This window comes from Solanum stenotomum, chromosome 11, assembly GCF_019186545.1.
Source record: "Solanum stenotomum isolate F172 chromosome 11, ASM1918654v1, whole genome shotgun sequence".
NCBI lineage: Eukaryota > Viridiplantae > Streptophyta > Magnoliopsida > Solanales > Solanaceae > Solanum > Solanum stenotomum.
In genome coordinates, this window is record NC_064292.1 from 46,611,573 (window position 1) to 46,627,529 (window position 15,957).

At 33.8% G+C, this 15,957-nt stretch overlaps 1 pseudogene; it reads left to right on the forward strand.

The window, feature by feature from the left end:
• The first annotated feature begins 1,270 nt into the window (after positions 1-1,270).
• Positions 1,271-2,674, forward strand: LOC125843797 (lignin-forming anionic peroxidase-like; annotated as a pseudogene).
• Positions 2,675-15,957: the final 13,283 nt, after the last annotated feature.

Sequence of the window (15,957 nt, forward strand, 5' to 3'; positions counted from 1 at the left end):
AATCAGATGGCAAAAAAATGGGATGTGTGCTGCAAATTACAAATAAAATAAACTATGGTTATAGCATTGAATTTGAATTAATAGTTTGCTATTTCATACAATTTTCCCTTAATCTATTGCTATTGCATTCAATGTCGCTAAAGGGTTTAGTGATATTTATTTAGAGTGCCGGTAAACACCAATATTATTGCTGTGAAAAGTAAATACTTTTGGCGGCATTTTTTTAGTGTCAATAACTATTGCCGGTAAAATCACCTTAACATAACTTTAGACAATTTTACTGCTCAATCACACATGCTCTTTGACGAAATATTTTTGTCATTATTATTTATACTCTTCAACTATAATTTTGCACTTCAAAAATTAACCTTGTCCATCGATTTTTATAAAAAATATATAAAATAATTAAAAAAAGGAATAACTGTTTTGATTTTCTGTTTTAAAAGAAAAACAATGAACATCCAATATCAATCCAAAACCAATTGAGTTCAAGTCACCAAGGGAGCAAAGGGAGTTGAAGCTCCCAGGAAGGGTAAAGAAAAAAAAGAATAAAAAAAAAAAAAAAACCAAAACCAACGGACAAAGTTGAATTTCCCTCGATTTTTTGGACTGGTCTATCTGTCGGTTTTTTTCAGCTAATTATTATTATTATTATTATTACCAAGAATAAGTTAAAGATTGAATCGTCACTTAGTTCTTTTTTCTCGGTAAATTCGCCACTTAGTCAGAACAAAAAACCTAAAAATAGTGTGAAGTCACATTTTCAACTATAATTTTTATATATGATAAGAAGTAAGTTGATTTTTATCCTTCGAAGATAATGTACTTGTTATGTTTCAATTTTTTTTTTTTGTTGTATTTTGTGTTTTAAGAAGAGTGTCTTTTCTTTTTTGTCAATTTTTTAATTTTTTTTTTCACGTGACATATTTAAAACACAAAATTAAATGTCATTTTGATCAATTCTACTTATCTTTACTTTAATTAAGCCTATTATAAGATTCAATAGTTCTTTTAATTTTTTCTTAAATTATATATCATGTTAAACTAGACAAATAAAATAAATTGAACAAGACGGAATAACATAAAAGTGTAACTCATGAGAAGAGCCTTTCAAATATAGGTAAACAAAGAACAAGTCAAATACAAAATCTAGCAATAACGCAGAATATTAATTTTGCAATTGGCAGCCAATAGTGACCAAAAAAAGACTTTCATTTGCCTATAAATATTTCAGTAGCACATATCTTCTTCTATCACCTAAATAAACATCTATTCTTACTTCTTGGCATCATACATTATACACACTTTCCAAATGATGACTACTTCAAACAAATCTTTTGTTGCTATATTTTCTCTTCTCTTACTCTCTAGCATGCAATGTCATGCACAACTTTCTTCTACATTTTATGACCGCATTTGCCCTACTGCTCTCACCACTATTCGTACAAGCATAAGACAAGCAGTTTCAAGTGAACGTCGCATGGCTGCATCCCTCATTCGTCTTCATTTTCATGATTGTTTTGTTCAGGTTGGTTATATTAGATGCTCATAAATAATCTTTATGTTTCTCTTAGTACTCAAGTTCAAATTATTTGTTTGACGACGTATATATACTAATTGTAATTTGTGGATTTAACTTTATGTATAGGGTTGTGATGCTTCTATCTTACTTGATGAGACTCCAACAATTGTACGAGAAGACTGCATTGCCAAACCTTGGATCAGCTAGAGGATACGGTATTATAGAAAATGCAAAAAGGGAACTTGAGAAAACATGTCCAGGAATTGTGTCATGTGCAGACATACTTGCAGTTGCTGCTAGGGATGCCTCCACTCTCGTATGTGCTCGTAATTTGAACTTTATTTTTTTAAAAGTGCTAGAAAAAGGTATGGTTTGGTCGGTATAAACTAATCAATATTATGTTTATTAACAATTAGGTTGGAGGTCCATCATGGACGGTGAAACTCGGAAGAAGAGATTCAACCACTGCAAGTCATACTCTTGCTGAAACTGATCTCCCAGGTCCTTTTGATCCTCTTGATAGGATTATTTCTGGCTTTGCCAACAAAGGCCTTAGCACAAGGGATATGGTTGCTTTATCAGGTAAAACCCTAATAAGCAAATTATTAAACAAATAATTTTATCGATCATATACTTGTATGTATAGATAAGAAGATCTAACAATTTAAATCATCTTATTCTAGGTGCACATTCAATTGGTCAAGCACAATGCTTCCTTTTCCGCGATAGGATTTATAGTAATGGAACAGACATCGATGCTGGATTTGCTAGCACTAGAAGAAGTCAATGTCCTCAAGAAGATCAAAATGGAAACCTAGCTCCACTAGATTTGGTTACACCCAATCAATTGGATAACAATTACTACAAGAACTTGATTCAAAGAAAAGGTCTTCTTCAATCAGATCAAGTCCTTCTTAGTGGCGGGTCAACGGATAGCATTGTTACTGAATATAGCAACAACCCTCGCACATTTGCCTCTGATTTTGCTGCAGCTATGATTAAAATGGGAGATATTAGTCCTCCAACTGGTCAAAATGTGATCATAAGAACTGTTTGTGGAGCTATAAATTGATTTTTTCACTTATAAGTATATTTATATTAATTATTTGGATTTATTTTCTCTATGTAATGTGTTTAAAGAATGAAATAAACTCCGTGTGATTCTATAATGAAGTTAAAATTTCTACCTAATGTTTCACAAATATATTACACAAGGCAAAGAGGGAAAAAAGATCTAACCACAAAAAACAAAATAATTATAATAATGGGTCCATCGAGATGTGTGAATTCAAGATATGAAATAAACTCCGTGTAAAGATTGTACTTTATATTATACGTGAATTCAAGATATGTGAACTTTATTGAATCAAGATATCGCTTGACAAAATGATATATATATATATATATATAGTCAATTTGTTAACACATATACAAACTCATGAGATGTACTAGTCAACCACATGTAAGGGACCGGATAGATAATACACTAAAATACAGTAGAAGATAATAAACTATAAAGTAAAAAAAAAAAACAACGAGTTTTACGTGGAAACCTCCTTGTTCAAGGGAGGAAAACCACGTTCAATCACACTAGATTTTCATCAGTTTTCACTATTTTCAAGCAACAACTGAATACAGACTCCAAATACACATAAATAAATTAAACTCTTAATCTCACCACATGTAATAGCCCTATTACGAAGAGAGCCAAAACAATACCTCTATTTCCCACTATATTAACTAACTCTAATTAATATAGACTTCAATCACGCACCACACAATTAACTCTAATTATGCTTATTATGTTTTCTCACAACAAAGACTTGATGCGTTCCTTTATAGATTAGAAACAGATCTTACAAGTTCACCACAACCCAAGTGTTCAATAACAACACTTAGAAGACACTCTCGATAACTCTATCAGGTCTCTTAAGGTTGTTGAAGGTTTGAATTCTTTAAAGACAAAAAACACCTTTTAATATTTTTGCTTTTAATGTCTTAACTGAGTTGTTCCATGTCAAATGAAGATATATTATCCTCTGAACAAAACAATCTAGTGTTCTAGATTTGATTGGTTGAGTACAATGTTCTCGTTTCTTGTGTTCACCAACCACGTCAAAGAGGACCACCCTTTATAGTTTTTCACTATTTGACTTAAGATACTTGATCACCTATGAGATCAGGTTGCAGATCACCTATGCATGGGATCAGGTTGCAGATTTCTGAGTATCATCAAAACTTCGAATTCTAACATTTCCCCCCTTTTTTGATGATGACAAACAAACACTTTATTATTTCCCTTCCATCAATATTTCTAGCATACATATTCCTATGTCACCTGTTAATTAGATTCCCCCTGACACCAATACCATTCTTCCCCCTTTTGACATCATAAAAAAATTAAAGTAGTAAACATAAGCAAGATGTCAAGCAAAAACACAATGAATCCATAGACAAAGGGTAACACAAAACATGAGTAACTAAGCACATAGAGAAGAATCAACACAACAAAACAACAAGGGAATGTATCATCAATAGAAGGAAAATATCCACCATACTGACTGTAAGTGAAACGACAAAAAATAACAAAGTCATAGAGCCACTACAAAAACAAAGGATCGGGAGGGACTTTAAGACGGAGAGGGTCGGGGGACAAGAGATTTTAGGATCAGGTTCATGCGGGTGTTCTCATCCTCATGGACTTGGATAAGCTTTTGGGTTAGAGACTTGACCTCGGCGTCCAATTTGGCATTTGATTCAACCAGCTTAACATTGCGAGCCTTTAGTGCTTAAACATTCTCTTGCCCACATGTACTTGGACCTGGTCCTAAGATTTTTCCTTTTGAAGTTATGCTTCAAGCCTCATAATCTCCAATTCTTTTACATCCAGCAGGGTAGTAAAATCTTCCATTTCCCTATTTAGCACTTCTTGTTGTTGAAGAAGCTCGGAGACCTAAGACTTAGATTTCACCTTTCCTTCAATGTATTCACACTCAATCAAGGTAGACATGGAGAAGACCTGTTTTATTGTTCCAGCAACTCCTTTGTCAAGGGGAACATTTAAATGTTTGAAGACTCAGTTCAATAGATACCCATAGATAACATGATGCCTATCTTTCGCCGTCATAACCCAGTGCGTATGCTCCAGCATAATCCCATGAAGATTTATGGCTTTAAATTTGTCTAACAATTCCATGAGAAACAATTTTGCTAAAGAAGCCATAGTCCTTTTTTTCGGTGTGAGACAAAAGTACTTTGTTTACAAATTCAAAATACAACTGCTGTTCACCCGTAAGGATTTCTTCAGAATCCCAGAGGACCCGAGATCTTCTACTTTGACAACTGACTTAACATACGAATCAGATGGCACACACCCTTCTACCGACCCGACCCTCTTATGTGGAACTTCTAAAATGATACTCTCATGATCTAAATGGATATCTACCCCATGAACCTGAGTGTCAATGATACCATCATCATTAAGTAGCATTTTGTAATAGAACTCACAAACTTCTGGTTCATGTAGGAAAGAAACAAGCCATTCAAATAGATACTCTCAATCTTGTAAAGACACATGTTCAACAAGGCTTCTCATGCATGGTTTATCCAGAACATCCGGATCAAACACCCTGCCATTTAAAACCTTTTGGTTTCGAGAGTAGTTACTCGCTCCTCCCTAGTTGAAACTTTACCACCCTTTCCCTTTTTTAGTAGAAAAACCAAGTCCCTTCACATACTTAGACCTAGGTTCCACTATTTTTTCCACAAATTCTACTACCTCTTCCATAGAGTTCTTTTTATCCTTCTTCTTTCTCTTCGTCACACCCCTTGACTTTGATTCTGGTGTCTTAATCTTTTTCCGATATACAACCTTTTATCTTGTTCACTGCTCGTACTATATCCTCAGATTCAGTAGCGCTATTATTCGGCTTTTGTGACACATCGACTAGGTCCGTAGGCAGAACTAGTTTATCTTCAAAGACGCAATGGTTTTCCTCTTGCGTCTGTGCTAAGTTGTTTGTGCCTTGTTGGCAGCCATGGCGTCATTTAACAACTTATTTTGAGCTCCGCAAGTGGGATAGCTTTTGACAATTTTTGAGGGATAAGATTTAATCATTTTCCCTTTTCCTTTGTCGGGACTTGAAATTTTCCCGAGAACCAACTTCTTAGACAACTATTGTTGTTGTGAATCCTTGGATGCCAGAGAGGGCTGAGCTACCATGTCCGTTGGAGCATGGTCTTGTTCATTTGCTCCTTGCCTACCCTTCCTTTTCCAGACTAGAGGAAATTATCCTCATTTCCCGCCACGTCCTCTTGAACAAATTCCGGGTGTAATCGAGTGTCTGGAGTGTGATCAAACAAAGCAACCATGTTGTGTTCAACTGGATCTGGCGATTTGTATCCTTCTTTAGAAAACGGAAGTGGAATATCTTCCTTCATATCAGATAGGCTTTGCATGACCCAATCCTTCCTGCGACTAAGATATTCGACTCCGTCCTTTTTTCTATTGGGAGATCTCTATCGAATAGTCATTCTGACATAGTTGACGACATATGACTAGGTTGGGATGAGACTTTTGATTCAATAGATAACTTCTGAACATGGGGTTGTACTATAGATCATGCCTCTAAATGAATAGAGCCACAAAAATAGTTATCTTAGGAAGAAGTGAGAACTAGAGTGGGAGAAAAAGAGAGGTTTTCATTTGAGAGAGGAGTTGAATTGTGGGGTCTACATTTTGAGGGAGTAAGACTTCGATGGTAGAAGTAGCCGACTCACCAGTTTTACTTACTCCGCATACTGGAATAGAAAGAGAAGGCATCTCAGGCAAGGTTTGAAGTATTGAACTCAAAATTATTGGGAGATTCGACTTCTGGAGCTATGAGTTCTTTGGGAGATGGAATGGATTTCGACATGTTTAAGAACATATGAAAGCGATTTTGAAGAAAGAATTTCATCGATCATATACTTGTATAGGTAAGAAGATGCAACGATTTAAATCATCTTCTTCTAGGTGCACATTCAATTGGTCAAGCACAATGTTTCCTTTTCTGCGATAGGATTTACAGTAATGGAACAGACATCGATGCTGGATTTGCTAGCACTAGAAGACGTCAATGTCCTCAAGAAGATCAAAATGGAAACCTAGCTCCACTTGATTTGGTTACACCAAATCAACTGTCTTCTTCAATCAGATCAAGTCCTTCTTAGTGGTGGATCAACGGATAGCATTGTTACTGAATATAGCAACATCCCTCGAGCATTTGCATCTGATTTTGATGCACCCATGATTAAAATGGGAGATATTAGTCCTCTAACTGATCAAAATGGGATCATAAGAACTGTTTGTGGAGCTATAAATTGATTTTTCACTTATAAGTATATATTTATATTAATTATTTGGATTTATTTTCTCTATGTAATATGTTGAAATAATGAAATAAACTCTGCGTGATTCTCTAATGAAGTTAAAATTTCTACCTAATGTTTCACAAATATATTACACAAGGCAAAGAGGGGAAAAAAACCTAACCACGAAAAACAAAATAATTATTATAATAATGGGTTCATCGACTTGAATTAAAACAAATAGTAACTTTAGATACATGTTTGTTTGAGATCATGAAAACTAGAATCAAATTTGATTAAGAAATAAACTTTGGAGCATTCTTGATTAATAAAATAAATTGGAATACATATTGTTTGGTATCTGTTATTTCCTGTATTCAGATTAGCAAATCAGAAAAATAATAAAAGATGAAAAGAAAAAACACAAAGAACTATCCGAGTCCACATAACCCACTGTGTGTCCTTAAGAAATTTAATCCCCTCAAGTATATGAGGTTGCAGATTAATTCCTCCCAAGATAAAACAGATTAACCATTAAAGAAGTAGCGGTACCTCAAACTTCAATAATTTCAGCTAACTCAAATGACAGCAACGAATCACACACACAAACACGATCGATCGATTTTATTTTGTAAGAAATGTATGCAAAAGAGGGGAAGAATTCAATGATGAAAAATGAGAGAAAGCCTCTCTATTTATAGCCAATAAAGGGTAAAAGTCACAACTCTTAGGAAAGAAGACAACCTTTCAGAAAGGTCACAACACTTTGGAAAAGGCACAACCTTTCAAACGGTCACAACCCTTTAGAAAGGACACAACCTTTCATAAAGGTCACAACCCTTCGGTATAGTCACAATCCTTCAAGTGAGTCAGAACCCTTCATTTCATGTTCACACCTTTAAAACCCAACAATCCCCCACATGAATAGGGAATGACTATTGTTAAAACATATGCATGAAAAACTGTGTGATTTGTAAGTAAGGATTGATTGCATCTGGATAAGTGGGTTTCCCTCTGAACTTTTCATAGTGAACATATATCGGATATAATCGGTCAATCAGTAGATTTGATATCTTTGAACCGTCGAGCTTTGGTGTATACCTAGACAACATAAGTCACACATCAACCCTTGAACTGCTTTTGGTTCTCATTGTTTTGTTCGTTTAAGCCATGAACACGTCTTGGTTTATAAGTGCATAGAGAACTTGCCTTACCAGATTCTCCTTGAAGCGGCTTACACTTCACACTTACATAGGTGATTTCTAAATGTGTTATCCCGTAGATACACGATTTGATATACCCTGTATCAAACTTAGAAACCATTAAAAAGTCCTAATGCCTTTATCCTTGTTACTGAACATTGTCTTATCATGAGAATGGACCATAAAAGAAATATTTTGACAATGTTGAACCGTCATTAATGACTTTGTTTGATCTCCTTGAAGCTAGATCTTGGGATATCTAGTCTTCTAGGTAGAGTTACCGCCACAATGACTTGTCGTCGGCCATAATCCCAATACCTTTGATAATCTATCAACTCCCTCTCTAGTTAGGCCTTTTATAAGTGGATCCGACACATTATCCTTTGACTTTACATAGTCACTTATGATAATTCCACTAGAGAGTAGTTCTCTAACGATATTATGTCTACGTCATATATGACGAGACCTTCCGTTATACATCATGCTCCATGTCCAACCTATTGCAAATTAACTCTCACAGTGTATGCATACTGGAGCTAAAGGTTTGAGCCAAAAATCATTCACGAAATTTCGGAGTCGTTCAAATTCTTCACCGGCCTTATCTAGAGTGATAAGCTCAGATTTCATAGTAGAGAGAGCGATACATTTATGTTTGGAAGATTTCCAAGAGATTGCTCCTCCACAAAGAGTAAATCCATATCCACTCGTGGATTTTACTTCATTTGACCTGGTAATTCAATTTGCATCACTATATTTTTCCAATACTGTTGAATATTAGTTATAATGCAAAACAATAGTTGTTAAGTATGTTTTAAATACTCCAAAACTATTTTCACTGTCATCCTATGAGTTTGATTGAGATTACTCGTGAACTGACTCAGTTTACTAATATCACGTGTCATTTCTGATCGCGTACACTTCATAATATATATCATACTTCTCAATACTCTAAAACAATTCAATTGTGAGTCACTTTTGCCTTCATTCTTTTGAGGTACAAATCTCACATTTATTGGAGTCTTGACAATATTGAAATCCAAATCCTTGAACTTGTCAAGTACCTTTTCAATCACATCAGTAACTTATATGTATTTCATATCGAAGTTAATTTCTAGCATATGCTTAGTAGCATTTATGTCAGAAATGTCTCTTTTAATGATCAACATGTCATCAACATAAAAATAAATAATGACCTTCTGATTTGAATATCTTTAATTTAAAAACATTTATCACATTCATTAATCTTGAATTCATTTGCCAACATAGTTTGGTCAAAATTCGCATGTCATTATTTGGATGCTTGTTTTTAGTCCTCGAAGTGACTTAACAAGTTTACAAACTTTCTTTTCTTTACCAGGAACCACAAAGCCCTCGGGTTGTTCCATGTAAATTTCTTCCTCCAATTTTTCATTTTAAGAAAAATATTTTCACATCCATTTTGACGAATTTGAATGCCATATACTACAACTAGCGCAATCAACATCTGACTAGATGTATCCTAGTTAGTGGCTATTACGTGTCAAAATAATCAAGGCTTTCTTATTGTCTAAAGCTTATAATAACAAGTCTTTCTTTGTATTTGTCAATAGTTCCATCAACTTTCTTTTCCTTTTGTAGATCCACTTTGAACCCAAAAGTTTATTTCCTGGAGGAAGATCAACCAACTCTCAAGTACGGTTGCTCAAGATTGAATCTATCTTACTATTGACAGCCTCTTTCCAAAAAAAAAAAGTGATTCCATAGAGGGCATAACTTCTTCGAATTTATGAGACTCATTTTCAAGAAGAAATATTACAAAATCATACTCGAAGGAAGTAATTTGTCCATTGACATTTACTACGCCTCTGAATCTTTTTATTAAGTACATTCTCCTTTGGTTCATTCCAAGGTCGTTTAGACCCTTCACTTAACTATCCGACGGTTCTAACATATGAACTATAAATTGACATGTTTTACCATTTTATAGCATATCCAATGAACATACAATCTACAGTCTTAGGTCCTATTTTTACCAGTTTGGGAATAGTTCCCTCATTTCCAGTTCTCATATGGAATAGACTATATTAAAAATTGTTAGATCACTATCTTTTAAGAGTTATTGTTTGTATATACTTTAAGGGATGAAAAATATTCTCTATCGGGATACAACAAAGCCTGAACAAACAAAACTTTTTGCTGCTCCCTTTCTTAAAAAACAAAAGTTTTTTGTATTTGTTACTCCCTTTACTAACAAACAAAACTTTTTGTTTCTCTCTTTCTTAACAAACAAACTTTTTGTTGTTCTCTTTTGCTATAATGATAGCACCGCCCACAAATTTTGTGGTAAACTTGAACTTATAAATATGACATTCAACATTTCCTTCAAAGTTCGGTTTTTTTCATGTCAACAATTTCATTAGATTGAGGTGAGAATGTGCAGTAATTTGATGGATGATTCCATTTTCCAAATATATTTCTGCAAAAGAAGATTCATATTCTCCACATCTACCACTCTAATTATGACAATCTTTTTATCCAACTGATTTTCAACTTCAGTTTTATATTGCCTATATGTTTCTATTGTGTCATCCTTACCATTTAGCAAATAAACATAATAATATCTAGTGCAATTGTCAATAAAATTTATGAAACATTTTTTCCCACCATGAGATGGTGTTGACTTCATATCACAAATGTCAGTGTAAATCAATTCTAAGGTATTAAAATTCCTTTCAACAATACATACTTGACATTTTGATTTATTGCACTAGAAGTTAGGCAAAACTTCTACGTTGATCAGTTTTTGTAAGGTTTTGTAATTGACATGTCCCAACCATTTATGTGACAAACAATTTGATTCAAGCAAGTAAGAACAAACAAAAATACTAAGTTTGAAAAGACCTTCTGTGAGGTAACCTTTTCCCAGAAATATTTTGTTCTTTAATTTTATAACTTTCTCAAATACAAACATTGTTTTAGAGTCAAACACCTTACCATGTGTCCTTTTCAGAAGGACCTTTCCATAATATTCAATTTGTTATAGACTTACCCATGACCATAGTCTCATCGGTCCAATAAGGGCAATATGACCCAAATGTTTGTTTTACAACACAAACATAACATATCACTTTTCACCAATGTTCATGTCTATACAAAATAAATTATTTTAATAGACATATCTTTTCATGAAAAATCACAATATTTTAAGTGAAACTTTTTCATCAAAGAATACAATTCTTTTGAACTAGTAATATAATTTTGTGATTTTATACTAGTCATATCATATACTAGTAAAGAGAGACGCAACGACCACAATATCAAATATACTCCAAGAATTTTGTGGGTCTAACATAAAGAAGATTGTCATCAAATTTCATATCTTGTACTTTCAAATTTAAATTAGATAGTAAGTCTAATTTTGTCTTTATCACAAGTAAATCACCCCCACATTTTAAATATGTTCTCAAAAATATTTTTCAAGTATTTGAAATTATTTTCCACATTTTTGTTTCATGCTTTCAAATTGTACGCCATCAAAATACACATTGGCAACACGAAGCCTTCTTTTGGAGATTTAATCCATAGAAACACCCATTGCAAGCATAAAAAATCACTAATTTTATGTCACTAGTGTTTTTGTTTTCCCTTGCTGTCACAACTAGACAGACCACATAGTATTTAGAATACTAACAATAAAGATTCAATCTTTATACAACTTGTTTCTAGTTTAAAGATGAAGTTTTTATATTCTTCTAATCGTTAACCGAATGAACCTTGAATTTTGATAGAGTTTTTATATTCTTTGAATCTGTTTCACATTCAGACAGAGTAGTAAACCAAAAAGGTTTTAACCTCCACAAACCTCAAATACAACACTGTTTCTAGATAACGATAAAGATTGTATCTTTTTCAAATCATTTAACCTTAATATTCCTGACGAAGATTTTGTACTCTTCAAGTCAGAATATTCATTCAAACAGAATATTTAACAAATTGGTGAAGTTTTGATATTCTTCAAACCAATGCACAATCTGATTTGTTCGTGAAGTTCTTATATTCTTCAAACCAAAAGAGAAAAAAAATCAAAAGAATTTAGTCTCCAAAAGTCAAACACAATCAAAATTCACTTGGAGTAGAAAACTACAAAAGGCTTTTCTTCCTCCTCAAAACAGAATACATATTAATAATAATAAGACATATTCTGAGATCATCACATGATGACCATCTATCCTAACATTTATGAAATAAATTTCATAACTTATAAAGGATAGAAAAAAAAATTATCAAGGGAAATAAAGATAGAACCTGCTTTTTACTCTCATTGAAACATATTCTATCTGTTAGCAATGATTCCAGGCAAGTCACTTTTCTTGCTATTTTTTTTCTTTCTCAGTTTCCATCATATTCCTATTTTTCTCAAGAAAATATTTAATTTCAACAAGAAACTAAACTCATGTTCAAATAATGTTAGGAGACAACATTTGTTTATTTACTTCTTCTCATAGTTATATAAAATCAAGAATATAGGAAAAGTAATTAAAGTGCTCATCATCTTAGCCTTTATGCACAAAATAACTTTTCTCATTGAAAAGAAAACTAAAGGGGTGCAATGTTTGAATGCACTTGGGAAGAAAATAAAAATAATCTTACCCATCCAAGGAAAATTTACTACAGAAAATATACTCGAACATATTAAAATAGTACTAATTCATCCCAAATCTCTTTTATCATATAATAAGATAATTCTCTTTTTCATCTTGTTTTTCCCAATAAGAAGAACACAGAAAATAGATGTAGTTTCCTTACCACAGAAAGTACCAACAAAATTAAATTTCTTAAGCTTGTTATCTCCTGTATTCAAATTAGCAAACCAGTAAAATAATAAAAGATGAAATGAAAAAACACAAAGAACTATCTGAGTCCACAAAATCCACTGTGTGTCCTTAAGAAATTTAATCCCCTCAAGTACCCGAGGTTGCAGATTAATTCCTCCCAAGATAAAACAGATTAACCATTAAAGAAGTAGTGGTATCTCAAACTTCGATAATATCAGCTAACTCAAATGACAGCAACGAATCACACACAGACACGATCGATCGATTTTGTTTTGTAAGAAATGTATGTAAAAGAAAGGAAGTATTCAATGATGAAAAATGAGAGAAAGTCTCTCTATTTATAGCCAACAAAGGGTAAAGGTCACAACTCTTAGGAAAAAAGACAACCTTTCAGAAAGGTCACAACACTCTGGAAAAGGCACAACCTTTCAAACGGTCACAACCCTTTAGAAAGGACACAACCTTTCATAAAGGTCACAACCCTTCATATAGTCACAACCCTTCAGGTGAGTCAGAACCCTTCATTTCCTATTCACACCTTTAAAACCCAACAATATCAAGGTATGGTTGGGAAATAAATTAAAGGAAGAAGACCACTTTGTTGTATTTTTAATTGTAGAGATAGAAGTGGAAAAGGGCTGATATTGAATCAAGATACCGCTTAACAAAATGATATATAGTCAATTTGTGAATACATATACAAACTCATGAAATGTACTAGTCAACCACATGTAAGTGACCGGGTAGATAATACACTAAAATGCAGTAGAAGATAATAAACTATAAAGTAAAAAAAATAACAAGGAGTTTTACGTGAAAACCTCCTAGCTCAAGGGAGGAAAATCACAATCTGTCACACAAGATTTTCATCAGTTTTCACTATTTTCAAGCAACAAGTGAATACAGACTCCAAATGCACACAAATAGATTAAACTCTTAATCTCACTACATGTAATAGTCCTATTACAAAGAGAGCCAAAGAAATACCTCTATTGCGCACTATAGTAACTAACTCTAATTAATATACACTTCAATCACACCCAACACAGTTAACTCTAACTATGTTCATTGTTTTTGCTCAAAACAAAGACTTGATGTGTTCCTTTATAGATTAGAAACAACTCTTATAAGTTCACCACAACCCAAGTGTTCACTAACAACACTTACAAGACTCTCGATAGTCTCTTAAGGGGTGTTGAAGGCTTGAGTTCTTAAAAGATAAAACACACCTTTCAATATTTTTGCTTTTAATGTCTTGATTAGGTTGTTTCATGTCAAATGAAAATATATTATCCTCTGAACAAAACAATCTAGTGTTCTCTGATTGGTTGAGTACACTATTCTCGTTTCTTGTGCTCACCAACCACGTCAAAGAGGACGTACCCTTTATATTTGTTCACTATTTGACTTAAGATACCTGATCACCTATGGGATCAGGTTACAGATTTGTGAGTATCATCAAAACTTCGAATTCTAACATTTCCTCCCTTTTTGATGATGACAAACAAACGGTTTTTCCTTTCATTAATATTTCCCAGCATACATCCCCTTGTCACCTTTTAATTAGATTCCCCCTGTCACAAATACCCCGTCACCAATACTATTCTTCCCCCTTTTGACATCATAAAAAGTTAAAGTAGTAAACATAAGCAAGATGTCAAGAAAAAACACAATGAATACATAGACAAAAGGAAACACAAAACATGAGTAACTAAGCACATAGAGAAGAATAAACACAACAATAGAAGGAAAATATCCACTATACTGATTGTAAGTGAACCGACAAAAAATAACAAAGTCACAGAGCCAATGTCAGATACAAAAATAAAGGATCGGGAAGGACTTTAAGATGGAGGGGGTTGGGGGAAAAAGATTTTAGGATCAGGTTCATGTGCGTGTTTGCATCCTTGTGGACTTGGAGAAGCTTTTAGGTTAGAGACTTGACCTTATCATCCAATTTGGCATTTGATTCAACCAACTTAACATTGTGAGACTTTAGTGCTTCAACATTCTCCTACCCATATGTACTTGGACCTGGTCTCTGAGATTGTTCCTTCTTCCTCTAAAGCAGTTCTTCAAGACTCGTAATCTCTAATTCTTTTACAGCCACCAGGGTAGTAACATCTTCCATTTTCCTATTTACACTTCTTGTTGTTGAAGAAGCTCGGAGACCTGTGACTTATACTTCACCTTTCCCTCAATGCATTCACATTCAATCAAGGTAGACATGGAGAAGTCCCGTTTTATTGTTCCAGCAACACCTTTGCCAAGGGGCACATTGAATGTTTGAAGACTCGGTTCAATAGATACCCATAGACCATAACATGACGCCCATCTTTGGCCATCATAACCCAGATCATATGCTCCATAATAATCCCATGAAGATTCATGGTTTCACATTTGTCTAACAATTCCATAAGAAACAAATCTGTTGAAAAAGCCATAATCCTTTTTTTTTTGTGCGAGGCAGGAGTACTTTGCTTACAAATTCAAAAAACAAATGGTGTTCATCCTTAAGGATTTCTTCGGAATCCCGGAGGACCTGATATCTTCTACTTTGACAACTGACTTAACATACGAATCAGATGGCACACACCCTTATACCAACCTGACCCTCTTACATGGAACTTCTAAAATGATACTCTCATGATATAAATGAATATCTACCTTATGAACCTGAGTGTCAATGCTACCATCATCATTAAGTAGCCTTTTGTAATAAGACTCGCGAACTTCTGGTTCATGTAGGAAAGAAACAATCCATTTAAATAGATGCTCCCAATCTTGTAAAGACACATAGTCGACAAGGCTTCTCATACATGGTTTATCTAGAACAGACAGATCAAACACCCTGCCATTTAAAACCTTTTGGTTTCGAGAGTAGTTACTCGCTCCTCCCTAGTTAAAACTTTACCACCCTTTCTCTTTTTAGTATGAAAACTAGGTCCCTTCACATACTTAGACCTAGGTTCCACTACTTCTTCCACAAGTTATACTACCTATTCCACAAACTTCTTTTTATCCTTCTTCTTTCTCTTCGTCACACCCCTTGACTTTGAATCTGGTGTCT